Here is a 20,500-nt window from a genome sequence, read left to right as displayed (position 1 = left end):
ATATGTTACGGTTTCAAATGAGGGCTTCAAGATGTATAAATAGGGTTTGAAATGTGGCTTTGGTTTCAAACAAAGCTCAGAGTTCCAAAATAGAATTTCAAGTAATGTTTTGCAACACTGGGTACGGTTTTTAACTAGCGTTTGGGATTCAAATTACGGTGTCAAGATTTGGTTTGGGTTTACGATTTCAAGGGCGTTCCAAACAAGGGTTAAGTTTTTAAAGTTGGGTTTCAATGTAATTTTTGGCTTTCAGGTTTGGATTTTTAGCCTGCGTTATGATTTTCAACAAGGTTTTCTGTTTCAAATGAAAGCATCAAGCCTGGATTTGGGTTTGAAACAAGTTCTAGGTTTCAAATTAGGGTCTCAAGATAGTGTAACAGCCCCGCCCCCCCCCACACACACACACTCACGCACGCACGCACGCACAGTTAGCGACAGGCCACTTGTACAAATGTTCTCCCCGTCTGCAGGGAGCAATATGAAAGTGTCGCTGCGCTCTCGGCCCATGCTGGCGGCTCGCACAGGCCCGGCGGTGGGATCTCATTGGCCACTTTGACGATGACAGCTCAAAGCAATTACACGCACACACGCGCGCTCCCCGGGCACGCCACTGAGGAGCGCTTCATTCTTCTGACAGGCTGCACGTGAGAGCCACTTGTCATCCCTCACCTGAGCAGCGGAGGCGGGTGGAGTCGGGATGTGAGGGGGGGGGGGTGTCTTGTTCTGTCGACAGCCACCCTGCGAGGGGGCGCTTGTTTCCCCACAAAGTACGAGAGTTGCGTAATTGGCTTCCGCGCACGCCGCTGTGAGGCTTTTATGCTTGACTGCAGCATGAAGGAGCCACTAAATGCCTCATTAACTAACTCGGCTAACCTTGCCTGCTGATTTGAGTTCAAAGGGAAAAATAATACTTTTTTTTTTTCCGCGCCAGCACTAAACAGGCTACTCTGATTAATTATGCGTTCATAGAATAAGAAATAAAGTAGATTTAATAAATCTCAGGGGGCCACCATGTTGGGTGAAATTGTGACGTTGCAACTATAGCAGCGCTTTTGCCTGCTAAAACTGTACGTTTGAGATTTGGTTTGCTCAAATTGGATTGGCAGGAAGTGCAACTGGCAGGCTGTCAGCATCGAAGAAAAATTTGAATATTCGCATTGGACAAGTCGTCCGGTGGCTTTTGCGAGTCTACCAGGCACTCACCGCTAGCAGCTAGCCGCTAGCTGCTAACTCTGGCGATATGTGTCGTTTTAACAACCGTGTACCGTCATTTCCGGACTATAAAGAGCACCTGTATATAAATCGCAGCACCTCTTTAAAAAAAAAAAAAAAAAAAAAACATACAAGCCGCCGTTTTCTATGTTGGAAAAAAAAATTGTTGAACGATTTTATACTGTGACTGCACATTAAGGTACTTAAACTGATTGTTCAAACGGTGCCTTTTAACACGTCAACAAATTTGCTCATTAAAACAGAACAGACCCAAGAGAAAAAAAATCTAGATTTATTTTGGGTAGTTTCTGAACAATAGAGCGCCCCTAGTGGTGAAAGAAAAATCAACACAGAAGCCGCACCGTTATATTAGCTGCATAGTTCAAAATCTAGGAAAAAAGTAGCGGCTTACAGTCCGGAAAATAAGGTAATGAATTTTTTATTTCTTCATTTTGATGTCAAACATTGATGTCAAAATCAAAGTGAATCCCTCAACCCTAATTTGACATGTTTCGCGTTTCAAGGTAAGGTTTCAAGCCAGGATTAGGGTTAGAGCATATCGCTGACGTGATTTGGCGCTGTCCCTGTGGGCGCCACATTCCAGCCTCGGTTGTGCGCCCAATAACAATAAGAAGGAAGAAGAAAAAGCTTTGTGCCATTAAAGTGAAATATGGCCGTGATGAGTGCGCAGGTACGACGGCGCCGCCGCTTGATATATGGAAGTAGGGAAGGAAGGACATGGGCCTCCCTCCCTCCCGCAGCTCCTTAACTGCACGACGGCAGAGCTCAGCCGGGTGGCGCTTGTCTGCAATCAGCAGTCAGCGTGGGGTCGCTTGATTTACGAGCCGCCGCCGCCGAGTGCACTTGCGTGTTTGTTTATTTGCGTTGGGAGTGCTCCTCTTTTACAAAGTTGGTCCATACTTGCCGCCAGCCTCTTCTATATGGGGTGGGGTGCTTTATTTTGTCAACAGGGACCAACCAGGAGCACTCCAGTCAGGACAAACACATGCTTGTGAAGTTCTCGTGTTTATTTTTGTCGAAATGTACTATTTGATGCAAATGGGAAAAATCCACAACACCCGTTATTCGCGGTTGCTTTTTCTGAAACGGCCTAAGATGACACGATGCAGCCAAGACCCTGTCTAAATACAAATTGTACAATAATTTGGTATCAAGGAAGTAAGATGAAGTGATAGAATCAAAGATTACGGTTTCAAGCCAAGGTTCACATTTCAAATTAGTCTTTTAAACCACTGTTTGGGTTTAAAAGTAGGGTTTTAAATCAAGGTTAGGGTGTCTAGTAAGGATTTCACGCCTCAGTTGTGGTTTAAAGAAAGAGATTAGGGTTTCAAATCTGGTTTAGCATTTGTAATCAAAAGTTAGGGTTCGAGTTAGCATTTCAAGGCCAGGTTAGTATCTCCAGATAGGGTTTCGAGACTGATTGGGGTTCCAAAGTAGGGTTTCCAAACCAACGTTCAGGTGTCAGGTTAGGGCTTCAAGCCTGGTTTAGGATTTCAAATTAGGGTTTGAAGCCAGGATTTGTGTTTCAATGAAGGGCAGGGCTCTAAAGGGTTCAGAGTAAGAATTTCATGAATAAATTAGGATTTGAAACCAGGTTAAAAATAAGATTAGGGATTCAAGCCCGGGTTCGGGTTTTGAATGAGGGTTCGAAGTGAATGATGCAAGTAGGTGAGTTTTTTTTTTTAGTGACTAATTTTTGAAAACTGGTTAACTTTACTGTATCGGCAAAGGCTATTGACGTGCACGCCGATGAATGCAAAATATTATTAATGAGGCTTATTAATCCTGCCGAGACGCATCAATAACAATAAAGGCTCCTGCATCCAAAACATTCTTCATCCTCCTTCCCTCAGCCACTTAGCGAGCTATTTTCAGGCTTGGGGAAAAAAAAAAAAAAAAGAACCTCGTTACCGCACTTAAAGCGGGTCAAAGTTCACCCGGCATGACGCCGCCACACGAGCCTTCAATGCCAAATGTCCTCTGACTTCCTCTGTTGGTGGACTTTAATAATTTAGCAGCCATCGCTTCTTCTGCCTGGCAACAAAATGGAGAGACAAAGTTCACGTGCAGACGAGTAAGCGGTACCAAAAAAAAAAGTACGGATGAAACCTCCGTTTGAACAATTCAGCTTTTGACTGTTTATTTATTTTATTTATTTTTATTTTGCTCTGGTTTTCATATATCAGCTTGGTTTTCATACTCTCACTCAGTCAGCCGAAAGATTTTATAAAAAGGATTCAACCGACGGCGAGACGTATTCAACAATGCAAGCTTTTATCAACAACGGAACGCAATAACACTCCCCAACATCTGCCTAACACATCCTGCCCATTGTCAGACCTTCAAAAAAAAAAAATAGCAGCAGTTTCACACCACACTTTACTTGGCCCTGTGGTGGTTTATTTAGCTGCCACACTCAATAAACAAAACAAGATAGTTTGAGTGTAGCTGCTAAATAATCCAGGAGAGGGTGAAATAAAGTTGAATTCATCTGGATTGGTAAACTGCATTCTTTTTTTTTGTTTGACTCTTGACAGGATGTGTTTTGATGATTTTTATGTTAATGAGAGATTATCTTCATAGCCTGTTAATGAACTGTAAAAATCTTAAAGGGGCTGTCAACCCCAAAAAAAAATAAAATGTCTTTCTAAGAATATGTTCTATGCAGCCCCACGAGTCGAAACACGGCAATGCGTTGGTGGATTACGAATTAAGCAGTAAAATCTGAGGGGGGGGGGGCATTTTGTCACTTGTCGACCGAAAATGACATCACAGTTGCTTCAAAAATCAGGTGAGCTGTTGACTTCCCCTTTAAGACAGATAACAGATTTGATTAATTTAGAGATTACTTCCCACGTGTGTTACGTCTCTTCAACACTTTCTACACAAAAGGAACAAGAACCAAGAAAATGGCTCCCTTCTCCTTTCCGATGAACTGCTTTTGTATGTAACGAAATACAGTAAATAGTCTTGATATGATTTTTTTTTTTTTTAAATATTTTTGTGCATCTGGAATAGATTTCATTTACAAAACGGAAATATTGCTTTGGTTTTGGTCTGATCCGGTTTTCGTCAGACATCTTAATCACGATAAAACCAGAATCCTCCGTAGTGTTCCCAGGCAGTGATTTCAGTCCACTTGTCGTGCGCTTTGCTTGAGTCGTGTTCTTGGACACGCACGCACACACTCACGCAGTGCACTCCATCTTGTTGTTGTTACTAACACAGTTCAGCCTCCAGCCCAGCACGTTCGCTCTCTCTGGAGAGACGACTTCTCATCCCCTTCTTGTTTGCCGTCATGTCCTCCGCTCCATCTCGCTCTCCGCCTCTCTTCGCCTCCCTCGGCTTGCGCTCGACACGTTGACCTCCGCGCCGGCTAATCGCGGCGGTCATTCTGCGGCCATTTGTCAGCGGAGTGGAAGGTCCGCGCTTATCTGGTGGCCTGCATCTTGCTTTTTTGTGGCGGGGGGGGTAATATGGTACCTGGGAATTACCCGACTTAATCCACTTCTTGATACTACGGCTATCACGACGCGGTTAGACGAAGCGTCAATGCTTTGCAATAAGATTAAATTACGGCACTCAACGCTAACGTGTAAATCATCCGGAGCGGCTCGGGACAAATATTAGAATTTAGCTTGTAAATCAGTCAGTCGCTGCTTAGCCACTGGTGTCCTGCCCGAACCGACACATCTGCCGGCCTCCTGTCATCTTCTCCGCCAAGTGCTGACGGCGGAAAAACTACCAGCGAGGCCTGAGGCGGGAGGACAAGACGGACGGAGCGGGGCAGCGGGGGGGCAAGGCGTGCTGCTCAAAGAGAACTCTCACGACTGACAGGGAAGGAAAGATGATGGATAGATACGTGGAGTTAGCCTCCTTCTCAGTTAGAGTTTCAAAGTAGGTTGTCAAGACGGGGTTGAGGGTTTCAAACGAGCATTACGGTTCCTATTTAAGGCTTCAAATCGGGGTTAGGTTTTCAGACGGGTTTGTGTTTCAAATTAGGCTTTCAAACGACAGTTAAGGTTTCCAATTAGGGTTTCAAAGGACGTTTGGCATTTCAAATTAGGGTTTCAAGCCAGAGTTAGGGTTAAGGAGTTAAATTGAGGTTTTAAGGCTGTTTTAGGTTTTGATCAAGAGGTAAGGTTTGAAATTAAGGTTTCAAGTCAGGATTAGGGTTTCAAGTTGGGGGTTTCAAGAAAGGGGTAGGGTTTCAAAGTAGGGTTACAAGTCGTTTTTAGGGTTTTGATTGAGAGTTGTAGTTTCAAATTAAGGTTTCAAGCCACGGCTAGGTTTTCGTATAAAGATTAGGGCTTCAAGATGGGGCTTAAACAAGCGTTAGGGTTTCAAATTGTAGTTCCAAGCCAAGGTTAGGGTTTCAAAATAGATTTCCAAACTAGGGTCAGGATTCAAATTGAGATTCAACTCAAGTTAGGGTTTCAAGCCATGGTCAATTTTCAAATGCGGGTTTGAGCCTCTGGTAAGGTTTTCAATGACCGGCATTTAAGTTTCAAATTAGGGTTTAAAGTCTGGGTTATGGTTTGAAAGTCAGGTTTAAAACCAGAATTGGGGTTTCATAGTAGGACTTAAACAATGGTCACGGTGTGCAAATTATTTCAAGCCCCGGTTTGGGACTCAAACACGTGTTATGGTCCGAATATTTCATCCTCGCCCAATTTGACTGAATGCTGCTGAGTTTTAATGATTTTGCCTTTTGATCCGCTGGAAGAAAAACACATTCAGCCTCGTCGGTCGCAACACTCACGCAGATTACCTTCAGAGCATGCAGGAACGCGATTGAGTTTGCCTGATTTCAATCGCTAGCATTCTGATTGGAGTGTTTCGAGGCCACGACGTGTCATTGTTAGCGTCTGCTAATGATCTCGCCTTTTGATCTCCTGGCAGAAAAGCGCACTTAGTCTCCTCTTTGCACAGATTTCCAACAAAATGATTGATTTTGAAACCTTTCTAACCCAATCAGCAGAGTGAAAATTACGTTTGGATTCGAAGCACATGCTAGCTATTAGCTGAGCATTAGCGCTCATGCTAATCCAAATGAATTGAGTGATGCGACCAGTGTGTGGTTCTGCAACTCGTTTGGCTGACATTTCAAATATTTAATAACAAGTGAATGGCATCAGATGACACAGACAATCAAAATGGAAGATTTATTGATTTATTTTATTGATTTCAAGTGAAATCTTGACATTATACAGTGTGAGATTTTTATGTGACTAAAAAATAAATAAATAAAAAAAATATTTCTTCTTCTGTGTGGTCTACTGGTGCTCACCAACTACTGAATGCCCCCCCCCCCAAAAAAAAAATAATTGTACCCCCCCCCCTAAAAAAAAGGGAATTTTTAAAGCATAAAGCATAAACATGACAGACATCGAGCAAAGCTCTCGACAAACATGGCCGAAAACACATCCTCCTCGTCTTTTCTGCCGTCTTAACCGACGGGCCGCTTGCGAGGATATGATTGGATGTCGTAACCGCGGGATAGCGACTTTCCTCTTGTGCTGCAACGCGTCGCTAATCGTTGCCTCATTTTGGTTCCGAGGGAAACTCCGCATTTTAGCCGCTGTTGCTTTTCCGCGCCCCCCCCCCCCTTCCAACGTCAGTTATACGGCGCGTACTCCCAAAGTCTGCCGAGTATTGGCACAAAGGAGTCCCGAGAGCGTCCGAATGGCGTGTGATCAAAAAGTCTGACAATGCTTCACTGTGTGGGAGATTAGCATCAGCGAGGAAAGGAATGGCTTTGGATGCGGGGATCAAGTGAATCAATGTGAGAAGTTGGGGGGGGGGAGACAGACGAGTGAAGAAAAGAAGCTCGAAGGTAGTTAAGAGCCAGACCAGAGGCTTTTCATCATGTGCGACGACACCAAGGTAGCTTGGGGGGGGGGGGGCTGGACGCTTGCATCAGTCTTGCTTCATGAAGGACAAAGTGACGCTTGATACAAACTCACATGTATTCCCCGACGGACGTCTCTGGCTCGCTTTCCTTTCTTCCCTTGCTATCGTAAAAAAAATGAATAAATAAAAAATACTGTATAAACAAAATAGTTTGACTGATATTTTTATTACATCATTATGCAATAAAGACTTCGCAACATAATAATTGCTTCTTCGTAATAACGCGACAAGACCATATTTGCATCTGGATCCTGCTTGGTTCAGCTGTTTTGCGCAATGAAAACCTTTCATTTTGTTGTTTTAAATCCACATTAGAAGACCGTAAACGCACACACACATTAACACTGACTGACTCTCGCGAGGGTCTCAAGTCGCTCATAAAAAAACAACAAGATGTCTCAAAGACAAACACGTGCGCATAGACACCAGTGAGCCTGTTAAATACATACCTGACAAAATGCCCGCAAGACACACACACACACACACACACGCCGATTTGATGAAAGAAGGAGGGTTAGCAATGTGTGTGCGTGCATTTGTGTACAGGTGTGTATGTCATCAGAGGAGGGAGCTGGCGAATTCATGACGACCGCCCCCACCCCCACCACCACCACCGCGTCTACCCCCCCACCCCACCCCCAACACACACACACAGATGGCGCAAAGAACCAGAGCAGAGCAATCTGAAATGCAATCCCCATGGTCTTATAACCACGCACACACGCACACACACGCATGCTCAGGTGGGCATCCCTGATTTCTCATTACTGCCGATGGATAGATGGGCGCAAGTAGGGAGGATTGGAAGTGATGAGGAGATAGAAAGGAAAAAGAGGCGGAAAAAGTACTCGCACTCTGTACTTAAGTAGAAGCACGGGGACTTGTGTAAAACGAGACTTTAGTCAAATTAGGTTGCATTTTATTTTACACGCCAAGGCACCTGACCATCTGGTGACAGAAATTAGGCTAGACATTCGACCAGGTAAAAGCAGGTCTAAGTTGTGGCGCAGGTAACGCAACATAAAGACATTTGACGAACTAAAAACAGGCCTAAGTTGTGGCGCAAGTGGGGTCATGCAATTTTGGTGGAATTCTGAGATTCTGCGCTCTTCTGATATTTCTGGTGAATGTGTTCATATTTCATAAATTCATTGAATGTATTACGATCCTAAGACTACGTATGCACCGCTCCTGCTCTGAATTTCAAGCCAATGATTGGAGCCACTTACATTTGACAAAAAGTAAGTCTGATGTGTTCACACCCACAACGGCGCAAACATCCCTTTCTATCTACGACTCCACCCATGCGCAGTTCGATTGCGCTTCCAGCTAGACGGGCGCTGGGCACGAAAATAGGGTCCGCCATGTTTACTGGTGGTCACATTAAGAGTGGAAAAAGTTTAGAAATGTTTGTTTTTTTTTTTCATTTTTTAAAATAAAGTACAAATATCTCAAATAACTACTTGAGTACAGTAACAAATCTTGTATTGAATCTCATTCGAAAAAAGTAGGCTGGAGAGTTTGGGGGGGGCGGATCATCCAATCAGAGAGAGAAAAGACATTCCTCTCATCGATCCGAGCGGCACAATCGGCTGGGAAAAAACGACCGATTATAAGTCATGGATTGACGCGTCGGAGGGCTGCGAGGGGGTTTGCGTGTGGAAAGCGTTCACAAAGCACATCACGTCCACATTTTCTTCCCCGCCGCCTCCTTTTTGCTATCACACTAGCCTTGTTTATATTTTTTTTTCTCTCTTATCTGCTGTCAGGCAGGAAAACAGCCATTTGGGGTCCTGCCGACACCAATTTCCACCACCACGCACGCACACACACACGCACACACACGCACGCACACACGTGCACTCCAATTTCCCCTGCCACCCTGCACTGTCTAATATAGCTCTCAACACAATCTCACATTATCCTCTCATCCCTCCTTCTCCAAAACGTTAGTCCTTCCTTCATTTATATATATATATTTATTTATTTATTTATTTTACGGAAAACGTAAATAAGGATTTTTTTTTTTTGAAAACCAAAAACCATCTTTCATGCTTACAAAATCCAATAAGGCTGGTTGTTTAAATACTAAATTATCGTTGCTGATCGCAAAACCTAAATCACCTTTGCTATTCAAGAAAAACACATTTGTGGCTTATTTGAATCTAAATAATCTTGGATGGTTACAAAAATCTCAATTTTGCTTCCTTTAACACATCCGTCATTGATGATCAGAAAAAACACCTTGGTTAGGTTGTTCGAAGAATAAATCATCTTCAGTGTTGACAAAAATGTGGTTCTTTTGAGGACGAAACAGCCTTGATGTTCACCCACAAAAGTAAATTAAGTTCTTTGAAGACTGAATCAAAAATATTTTTAATAATACAGTCTATCTCGCCCTATTGTTGCAAAAAACCTCCCCGAACATTTTCCATTATGAATGGAATGTTTTGGATGTGCAGGTGCGTTCCCGTAATGGTGTCATTCCACCGAAACACGTAAGTTAAACGATGGCACGGCCTTCTTAACGGGGCCTCATTTTCATTCCTCTTGAGTAAAAGAAAGAGGTGAAGGACCTGTTCATCTTTTTTTATTCCTTCTTCTTCTCTATGCTCAGCCACTCACATAGAAAAGGTTGTACGGTGAATCAGCACTTAAACGCATTGCTGCAGACATGGACAGCGCCAAAGTAGTGCATTGACGCCGAGGCAGTCCACGGGTCGAGTGGGAGTGTGAAAAGAAACGCTTGAGTTGAAGAGAGCAGCGCTTCTCAGTCCTTCTCGGTCCATTCACTGCTCACGAGTTTAATTGGGAACGTTCTCTCTCAGAAGATGACTCTCATTTTTTTTTTTTGGGGGGGGGGGTTGATTTCAATAGCTAGTTGATGGGATACTTCAAAAAAAGAGCGACAATGTCTCAACTTCTGAGTTTTTCAAGTTGTGAGCCATCAATCGGTCATTTTGTTTTCATTTCGTGATGGGTTTTTGTTAACTCGCAGTGAAAATACAGATACAATTGCGCTTGTCAAGTTTTTTTTTTTTTTTAAACCATGGGACCTAAAAAAGTCATCGCTGAGGAGACGAAGCAAACAAAGTCCATTGAATTCGAGCTTGAAAAATAAATCGATAAAACATTTATTTTATCAACGCCCATTTCCTAATTATTATGGACTTAGGTTTTTGTTTTACTTTTTGTGTCGTGAAACCCTTTTTTGTGTGGGTCTTCATAACTGCATTATGCTGCCACCTAGTGGTCGAGTCACACTCACCAGAATGTAATTCTTTACGTTCCATATATTTATTTAAAGTACAATATTATAGAGTGTCAGTTTGTTTTGTTTTTTTATTTATTTGATTTTTCTGAGAAAGTTAGAACGAATTAATTCAATTTGCATTCAAGTCAATGCGGAAAGATGATTTGATCATGTTTTGAGGAATGGTCAGTAACTGTAGTCACATGTATATATATATATATATATATATATAGATATAGATATAGATATATATATATATATATATATATATATATATATATATTAGTTTCCTGCAGATGGATAGAAAAAAAAAGAAACGAGCCGCAAAACAGAAACAAAACTTTCATTTGTGCATCGCTACTGTTGTTGTAAAGGTTATCTGAAGGTGAGGATCGTCACACTCTTTGTTGTCTCACAAACCGACCGAAGCATTTCGTGGTCAGGGGAAGGACGGATCACTTGATGCAAGTGGGTCATGCATCCCCTTTGATTGACAGGAGGAGGAGGAGAAGATGAAGGAGGTGGCGGTGAAGAAGAAGGAGGGAGGAGTAAAGGTGAAGTGACAGGATGAGGCTTTCAAGGCATCTGGGGGGGGGGTGAAGGTTGACAGAGAAAACCTGCAGGGGCTGAAAAAGCGGCTTAAGATGGAAAGGTGACGGAAGCACTCGGGGTGGACAAGTGGATGAGGGAGAGAAAAAAAATGACAGAAAGTGGCTACGGGGGGGAAAGGGGGGGGCGGGGCTCTGAGGAGAAGGAACCAAGCGCAGGTGGGAGGAGAAGGATGGAGAATAGGTCACGGGAAAAAGGTTGCAGGGAGGAAAATGTAAGCGGTGAGGGCAAAGCAAAGAGAGGGCGGAGATGTTTCAACTCCAGCTGTGCCTCTTTGTGTACCGGGGGCGGAGGGGGGGGGGGGCTCCCAGGGCGACCACCCCGCCGTAGCGCCGCTGCTCCGAGGCCTCTCCCTTAGTGCAACCTTTCCAGCGGGCCTCTTGTGAGTCAGCGCGGCATCTTCAGCGCGACGCCACGAGGAACGCTCGGCTTCCTTGGCGCTCGCTGACTGACGCCTGGGATGACTTCTTCAGACACAATCGGTGTCGCCAAAGACTCCAAACGAGGGCAGGGCATCAGAAAGTCGATACGCTCACGAAAGTGGGACGCTTTCGTGAGGGTTGAGGTGAAACAAAAGAAATGTATTTGAATCGGAAAAATCTAAAAATATGCAAATCCGTCGAATCGGGCCAAATCGAATCATTCCAATTTAAAATGCGAGATATGTATCGAATCATCATTATTTGGTCGTCGTCGTACTTATCGGAAGCCATCGTACTTCTTAGCAGATGAAATTAAAAGTGCAGGAAGGACAATTAGTCCTTCGAGTGCGTTGTCGTAACGAGCTAATGAAAGTGCTGCAGGCTGTGTTGGCCCTCGGGTAAACACTTGACTTCTTCTTTCCCTTTGAAATAAACTCGCGAGCGGAACATAAATCCCGACCACGACGCGGCGTCACACAGGTTTGTCAAAGGTTTGCGCAATGACTCACACCTCGACCTGAAGGATTATCACGAAAGCGATGAAATGAAGACCCACTCTGAGGACTCGCACCCGCGGCCAGATGTGCGGGGCAGAACGTTCACCCACTGAACCGCCTTGCCCCTCCAAAGGCTTCCCTTTTTTTTTTTTTTTTTAATAAAGCGTCCGTACAGCACTGCAGGTACCAGAGGCCCGCAGGTAAACAGCTAATGAAATCCCTCTCTCCCTCTCCGACTAAATCATCTAAATAGCAAGCAGCACCTCGGGCGCCCAGGCAGACAGATGGCAGGGAACCAGTCGGAGTCATAGAGGGGGGGGGCAGTTGGGACGGTGGGGTGATTCAGTGTGAGAATAATGTTGGCTTGATGCACCAGGAGTTCCCGTTTTAATTTTTTTTAATTGTCACCTGAACTGCTGATTAAATGGATTTAGGTTATTTCGAATTAAGATCAACAAAAATCAGTTTGGATAGAAAATGAATGGACGTCAAACATTTCCCTGAGGAACTCCTTGAAAAAAAATGTGTGACAATTTTTTGATACTTTTTTTTTTTTTTATCCAGGAAGTGAAAAGAATGTTCCAATTGCCCAGAAAATAAATGGACCACAAACACCTCCCAGAGGAACTCCACTGAAAGTGTGTGATGACTTTTCGATACTTTGGATGGATGCTTACTTTTTCTTTTTGTCTTGCCATCCAGCCAGGAAGTGCAGAAAATGCGGAGATTTTTTTGTTTGGTTTTTTTTTTTCAGCTCGAACAGAAAATGAATGGACCCTAAACACTTCCCTGAGGAACTCCACTCTGCTGATTGTTACTTGAGGTGGCTGTTTGAATCTCCCGGCGCAAAATGTGCTCTAGTTCATCCGAGCATGCTTTTGTGGACCAATGTGGGACACAGTCATGCTGGAAATGAAAAGGGCCTTAACAAACTGTTCCCACGGAGGTTAAATCGCACAATTCTTCGAAATGGCTTGATTAAAAAAAAAAAAAAAAGACGGCCACACAAAAGAACACTAAAGCTCAAACGCTGACAAATTGATTGAATACGTGTGTCACGTTGCCGAAGACCGCAGTCGTGTTGTCTGGAGGTTATTCTCTTTATTGCCTCCTTATTCTGATAAGAAGCAATAAAAGGTTTCACTTCGTCCACCGTTGCAACTCTCAATCAAGCTGAGAGGTGAACCTTTAAGTTCTCAAACAATTGATGAGGAAAAAAAGAAAATTATTCCACACCTGCCACTTAGGGACCACTTACCGGCCCGTAATCCCTTTTGTTTTACGGACTCATAGAATTAAAAGCCATTCTGGAGGCGAGTGAAATTGCGGCGCGAGACGTTGGCCAAGGTTTCAGGTTAATCTGTGCACTCTTGTCCGAAATATTTATGATTGGCCGGACCGAATGTACTTCTGAACTGAAAATCAGACCCATTCAATTGTTGAAGAAAAGCAAAAAAAAATTTTTTTAAATGGATCTTAATTGAAATACACCCTAATCTAGTTGAAAATGTTGCGTGGTGCCACATCATTTATTTTACATAATCCATACACAATCCAATTGGCACAATTCAGTTGAACTTGCTTGCCGCCTCGATGGGCAGCCTTCTGCGGGTTGAAAATGACAAACTAGTCGGACCAAACTGAATTGCGCACCCTGCTGGTTGAAAAAGGCACACCAGACAAGGTCTGATGTTGACCACAGCCCATCTAGGCAGAAAATAGTTTGAATTGCTCATGGAGTGTGCCGCAGCCCATCTAATCAGGTATGGACCGTGCTCTGTGTCGTTCCAAAATGTCACCCACCAAACATATGCTGATGCACACTACAACCCAGCGAGGCAGAAAATAGTTTGGGTTAACTGGAATCTACCGCAACCCATCTAGGCAGCAAAGTAGCTGGACTGAACGAACTGGCGTTCTTCTCTGGTTGAAGTTGTTTCACACCAGACACTTGACTGCAGCCTCTTAGGGCAGCAAACTAGTTTGGATTGAACTGCTGCCCATCTAAGCAGCAAATTAACTGTATCTTCTGCTGATTGGAAAAAGGCCCATACGAGATTGGCGAGTTGGCCAGCCGGGCTTAACAGGTTTTGATGTTCACCACAGTACATACCAGGAGAGAACGAGACGGCTTTAACTAATTTTGAATTTTTTTTTTTGCAGCCCATCTATGCATCAAATTAGATGCTCAACTCAATTGTGCCCTTCTGTGGGTTGAAAAAAAAAAAACACATGACTGAAGCCCATTTAGACGGAAATGCGTCGGGACTGAACTGAATCGTCCACTTTGCCCGTCAGTGTAATTACGGCGCTGACATCGGCTCAGCGAAAGGAACAATAGAGCAGCCAAAGTTCATATGATCAATAACAACCTCAAATCTGAGAAATCCGCCGCCGCCAGCTGTCCTTAACTGATGTCACATCAGTGAGTCACCGTAAAGCCGTGTGCTCAGTGTGACTAAATAGCGCAGAAAGAGAGCAAGGGGAAGAAAAAAAATTGCCGTAAAAATAATAACACCCACTTCCAGGAAAAGTCCATCATCAGCGTCCCAGGAAAATGTGCCCGTGGCGTTGGAGCCGTAAGCCGGCGTGAAAGCTGCCCTGCGGCACTGCAGACACTTATGTGCCACCTCCCTCCAGCCAAATATTTTCGACAAACTCCTCTGCATCAGATGAAGCTTTTATCCACAACTGAAAGCAGACGCTCAAGTGGGCAAGAGCGGCCACCGAGGACCACCGGACCTCACCACGCTACGCTACGCTATTTCCTCGACGGACGGCTAATATGCTAGCTCAGCAATTTTTTCAAATTCCATTTCTACAACTGTGTCTCGTGAATGCACGATCTCCACGTTGACGTTCAAGCTTCTGCTACTTCAGCTGCTGCAGCCAACGCGAGTGCACGCTGGGATCCCTGGAGCCTATCCCAGCCATCTTCGGGCAGGAGGCGGGGTTACACCCGGAACTGGTTGCCAGCCAATCACGGGGCACGCAGAGACAAACGCACTCACACCTAGGAACAATTTCGAGTGTCCAATCAACCTGCCATGCATGTTTTTGGAATGTGGGAGGAAATCGAAGTACCCGGAGAAAACCCACGCAGTCACGGGGTGAACGTGCAAACTCCACACAGGAAGGCCGGATCCGGGATTGAACCCACGACCTCTGCACTGTGAGGCCATCGTGCGAACCAGGAACCCACCGTGCCGCCCTATCACTTCCTTGGCACCAATTATAGTACCACTTTCAGTGTTTTGGTGGCATTTTGTGTGTGTGTGGGGGGGGGGGGGGGGGCTCATCTGAGTGCTTCAGAAAGTGCACATTAACCACTAATTGATGAGTTTTTTTTTAATAAAGGATAAAAGCTCTTTGTGAAGAGGGAATGGTGAAAATGTGGGGGGATTCCTGTAATGTGGTAGCTCAGCCTTAAATCTCCGCAGACAGAATTACTGCTGCAAAGCAATGACATCACTTTCTGTGTCCCCGAATGCATTCAACCGCCCTCATTCATCCTCTCCTTGGCTTATCTCTCTGTCCTCCTCCTCCTCCTCCTCCTCTCTTGCGAAACTTTCCCTCGCCTCCTCGCAGTGGGGCAACTATTGGCTAATGGAGTGCGGCAGAATTAATTGTCTCTCTGGCTTCCAGCGTTGCCTAGTTAGTCTGACTGCAGGTGAAGGAGGGAGGACTGCGCCCCGCTGTCGGCCCGGATGTCCAAACTGTCAGTGTCCCTGACATTTTCCCCCCAGTGGTTCGGCACTTTGACGGGCCCCCCGCTGCACCATCCCCGATCTTGCACCAAGGGCGACGCATGTCATGCCACGAAGACACATAATTGAATGTGTGTGCGTGTGTGTGTTGGGGGGGTCATGCATGTTGGTCATGATCTGACCAACCAATCAGCAAACAGAAAAATGCTCACAAATTTGATTACTGGTACCTGAATCTTTAAATTTTGGGGTTAAGGCCAAAAAAATTGTAATCTGGTTTCCTCCCACAATCTACTACAACTGTTATGTCAGGTTAATTAATGACTCCAAATCGTCTATAAGTGTGTGTCTGTACGTACCCAGCAACAAGTCCAGAGTACCTCCTGCCACCGAAAGTCAGCTGGGATGGGCTCCAGTTTCTCCAATACCCTAATGAGGACAAATGCATTAAAAATGGTTGGACAGACATTTTTAATGGCACATTTTGTGCAATGCTACACAGCCGTCTCTAAATAATAAAGTTGTATTGTATAATATTGAATAATTGCAAAATGGAAATTAAACGGGGTGGTTTGTTCCAAAGTCAACAGTTAATTGAAGAAAAAAAGGGTAGAAAAACACTTGACGCTGAGCAAAATGAAGTTTAAGATTGTAAACGCAGAGATATAAAAGGAATTGTTAAATGGCTTTAGGTGGAATTAGCCCGCACAACACGTAGCGAGAGAGTCGTAAAAAGAAAGATGTAGGTCAGGAAAGAGAAAATAACACAGACTTTTTAAGGGGAGGGTTTGTGGTGGGGTCATGGTGCCCTCGTGTGGTCGTAAAGAGTAGTGCGATTGCAGGTTAGGATTTTACACACTTGTAAGGGATAGGATATAAATTTGGGGTGTCCAAATTAAAGCTTTAACTCGGGAGATTCATCTAAAAACAGGTAATTCATAATTTGATTTATTAAAAAATTAATTTGCATACTATACAAATATTGTTCCATATTAGCTGTACATCTTAAAAGTGGTGAAGTGTTAAGAAATGTTTCGAAGAAAAAAAATCCTGTAAAAATGTCTCAGTTTAGATCGTAAATAAGTCACAAAGTACATCCAAAAATAAAAATTCAAAGACCCACATTGTGCGTATGATAAATGCACAAAAACAGGCATACATATCGTGCAGATGCACGCTCTCAAACATGCATACGCGTTACACGCGCACGTGAACGCGCGCACACAAACAGAAACGTGAACGTGAACACGCCACACACGTGCACGATCACACGTCACGCGTACAAACTTGGTTAGGATAATAACAATATAATAACCCCCCAATTAGAAGACACTTAAAAGAAACGATTGTGCTGCCACGATGCAACCCGCTGTGACTCACACCAAGTCTCCACAACCTCTCCTCTCCCCTTTTCGATTTGTGCTCCTGGGAAATTACACATCGTGCCATCCGAAGGCTACAAAGGAAACTATATTCTGATGACGATTTTTTTTTAACTCCTCTTTCCTCCCACTCGCTCGCTTCTGTGCTCCATATCAATTTGTTTCTTTGAGGATGGCTCGTAAGGAGAACACAGAAGAGCTCCAGCCCCGAGTTGTGTTCCATCAGTGGTGGTCGATGTAAAGCGCCCGACAATCGGCGATACTTATCACGTGATTGTCTCAACATCAAAGACAAAGGCACACAAACGTTATTTTGACACGTGGACTGCAACTCCCAAGCCAAAATTGACACGTCGGACAGGTGCTGAAAGAAAGCCCAAACTTTGAAACCGAACCTTGACCTGACCCACTGGTCGACTGAAGTCGAATGAATCCCTCCTCATGACACCCTCATTTATGGCACCACGGCTGAAGAGATCATATACAGACAGACATGCTGTAGACTAGGCGTGGGCAAACTACGGCCCGGGGGCCACATGCGGCCCATTTAGCGCGTTAATCCGGCCCGCCGCACTTGAAAAAAATTAAATGAATAAACCTTGTTAATGTTTTATTTTCTAAGTTGTCTTGGTGTGATATTTTGTTGTCATGCTTTTGTTCATTTTTATTTAAATTAAATGTTTTGTTTTTTTTCTCCGTTGAGGCGAGGTGACCAAAACACTCCATCCATCTGCGCCTGGTCCGGCGCCTCTGTCAAATTTTAGAACCCATTGTGGCCCGCCAATCAAAAAGTTTTCCCACCCCTGCTATAGACTGAACAAAGGGGTACTCACAAGTCTGTTTAAATATTTTGGAATCCTTTTTAATGGAAATGCACAAAAAAAAAAGCGTAGGTCAGAGGAAGGTCTTTTTATTCCCACTTTTATGAGTATGGTTCTATTTTTTTTAAATCTCTGTGAAGATGATTACAAAGTAAAGACAGGAGGACCCACATGCAGGCGAACCGAGACAAGACGAGGTGGGAGGAAGTTTGAGTTTGATGTCAGACAAAGAGAGACACCGGCAGCTGCGAGGAACAGAACGGATGTGAAGATGAAGACGGATTTCACTCAACAAGAAAAACGCCAAATGATCTGATACTCACGGAACAAAGAAAACTTAAGAAGCAACAAGAAAAGGGAAACCATTGGTTGGATACACCAGTTCAGTTTGGTACTGTCGGCTTTTATTTTTTTTTTCCCAAGTGGTACTCTTCATGGTTTTACATTAAAACCTTTAAGTAATGGAGGAAGAATTGTTCCTTTTTCCTCCTTACTGATAAAGACAAAAGTAATTGACGTCTGCATGCGAGTCACAAAAAACAAAGAAAACTGCTCTCCAATGTTACACTTGGCTGTGTGCGCTTTTTAAGCGTGCGTGGAATAAACTGGAATTTTGCGCTGGTCACAATTAAAATGCAGCTTGCCACATTCCTTAATTGCCCTTTTTCAAAAGGCAGAGGTGACTTCCTTTGAAAAGAGACAAAGGGGAAGAGCCATCAGGGTAATTTGCCGCTCAAATTGCCGAGGGTCCAGTGGGATCGGGATAATAGCAGAGGACCACGCAGAGGGTTTGTGGTATGAGGATGTGACTTTAATAATTTTCTCTTTGTTATTAGAGCCTGCAGAGAGCAAACACACTGTGACGTGTTGATTAGCAGCCTAATTTGCTGAAGGAAAGCTTTTTCATTTTAATTAGGCGAGTGTGAGCTGCAATGTGTTAAACGGCTGCAACTTTCAAGGCGTTCAGAAAATAATTGAAACAGACTGGAGTATTTATCTGAGTATGAGTGGATTCATATATATATATAAATAAATAAATAAATAAATGTAAATATATATATATATATATATATATATATATGTTTATATATGCATATATGTTTATAGAAATAAAAAGTTGCAATGTCTAATTTATTCATTTTTAAAAAACACATTAAGCAAATACTTGAAAAAGGTCACATATCAAAACTGCATTCCCAATTAATTTCACAGAGGAGGTAATGTCCCATGTCATGTCCACGTTTTTTTTTGTTTGTTTGTTTGTTTCCAGAGGCTGTAGCAAACCCCCATCCACAATCCTCTAACGCAGACAAGCGGAGTACGCCATCATCTTGTAGGCTACCTGCAGCGCCGACAAAAACGTTACAAAATAGTCCCCGTCCATCCACCACCGCCTGCAGAATGATGGAGTGCCAGCCTCCGTGGTTGAAGTAGTCTGTTTGATGCTCCTCTGGGCGATAGATGGCAACGTGGAAGCCATCTATTAACCCCACACACTGTCGCAAAAAAAAAAAAAAAGTGGGGGGCGGGGGGCTGTGATTCCTCATAGACAAGAATAACTTAATAGACAAATTTAACAAGTGTGAATAATGAACGACAGGTGTTTTAAGTTGTAATAACAACAATCACTAGATATATATATATATATATATATACATATATATATACATATATACATATATATATACATATATATATATATACATATATACATATATATATACATATATATATATATACATATATATATATATATATATACATATATACATATATATATATACATACATATATATATATATACATATATATATATATATAAATATTTTTTTTTGTGGTCTAATGTGCCCCCCACCCAATAGCACAGATGAAAGAGTGGCCCATTTAAGCATTTAAGTTGCCTATCCCTTTTCGAGGCGTTTTATTTCCGAGACTAAACCAGATGTATATTGTTAATTTTTTTTAAAACTGATTAAACACAAAACATAAGGCCAATTTTTTTGTATTATTAAAAAAAAGAAAATAATGTAGAGACAACAGGGTTTTGCATATTTTTGCTCAAGCAATATGAGGTTTAAATTGGCCCTCAAACATGCATGGGGAGGAAACAAGGACTTTCGAAGTTGCGCTTAAATTAAGAATACGTGTAAATTGTGCTATAATATCTCCGTTGAAGTCTTACCAGTTGTCTTCTTTGCGATTGATGGCGTAAGAGTTCCGTCCGCCTCACGGTCAACTTAGCGCCTCAATGGCTAGTGACTTCCAACTCATCATCTTCGAGCAGTACTAATCAGCAACGCCTGTCGTCTTTGCCCCGAAGCTCTTCATTTTGAGAACAACGTGCATGAAAACACAAACTCGCTCGCCTCCATCCTTGTTTGCGTGTCGCATCAAATGACGACACGGGTCGCTTTCTATGACGTCATTGCCCAAAGTCTTCATCCATTTCTTTAGCGCCTCTTGCTGGACGGGAGGAGTAACGGCTTGTTTTTCCGCTACTATATGCGTATCTCGTTTAGAAAGAAAATGATGATTTTATTTAATTATTTTATGTGTTGTTATTCTATGTAATGTCATATTGTGTCGTGTTATGTCCGAATTCTCCCCCCTGCTTGCGATTTTTTACTGTTCAGCATGTAATAACACAATACTCCACAAGGGGA

General features: G+C 43.3%; 1 long non-coding RNA gene across 1 annotated transcript; it reads right to left on the bottom strand.

Moving 5' to 3' along the window:
• Positions 1 to 17,856: 17,856 nt before the first annotated feature.
• Positions 17,857 to 20,249, bottom strand: LOC148329962 (uncharacterized). The gene is made up of 2 exons (XR_015845019.1): positions 20,020 to 20,249; positions 17,857 to 19,333 (listed from the first exon to the last, which is right to left on the bottom strand). It is a non-coding gene; the product is annotated as an uncharacterized LOC148329962 (long non-coding RNA).
• Between the last annotated feature and the right edge of the window lie 251 nt (positions 20,250 to 20,500).

This window comes from Idiotropiscis lumnitzeri, chromosome 9 (assembly GCF_059441095.1).
Source record: "Idiotropiscis lumnitzeri isolate Australia: NSW breed Sydney's pygmy pipehorse chromosome 9, RoL_Ilum_1.0, whole genome shotgun sequence".
Lineage (NCBI taxonomy): Eukaryota > Metazoa > Chordata > Actinopteri > Syngnathiformes > Syngnathidae > Idiotropiscis > Idiotropiscis lumnitzeri.
The sequence above is the reverse complement of the archived record's forward strand: the minus strand, read 5'-3'. Positions and strand labels throughout refer to the sequence as shown.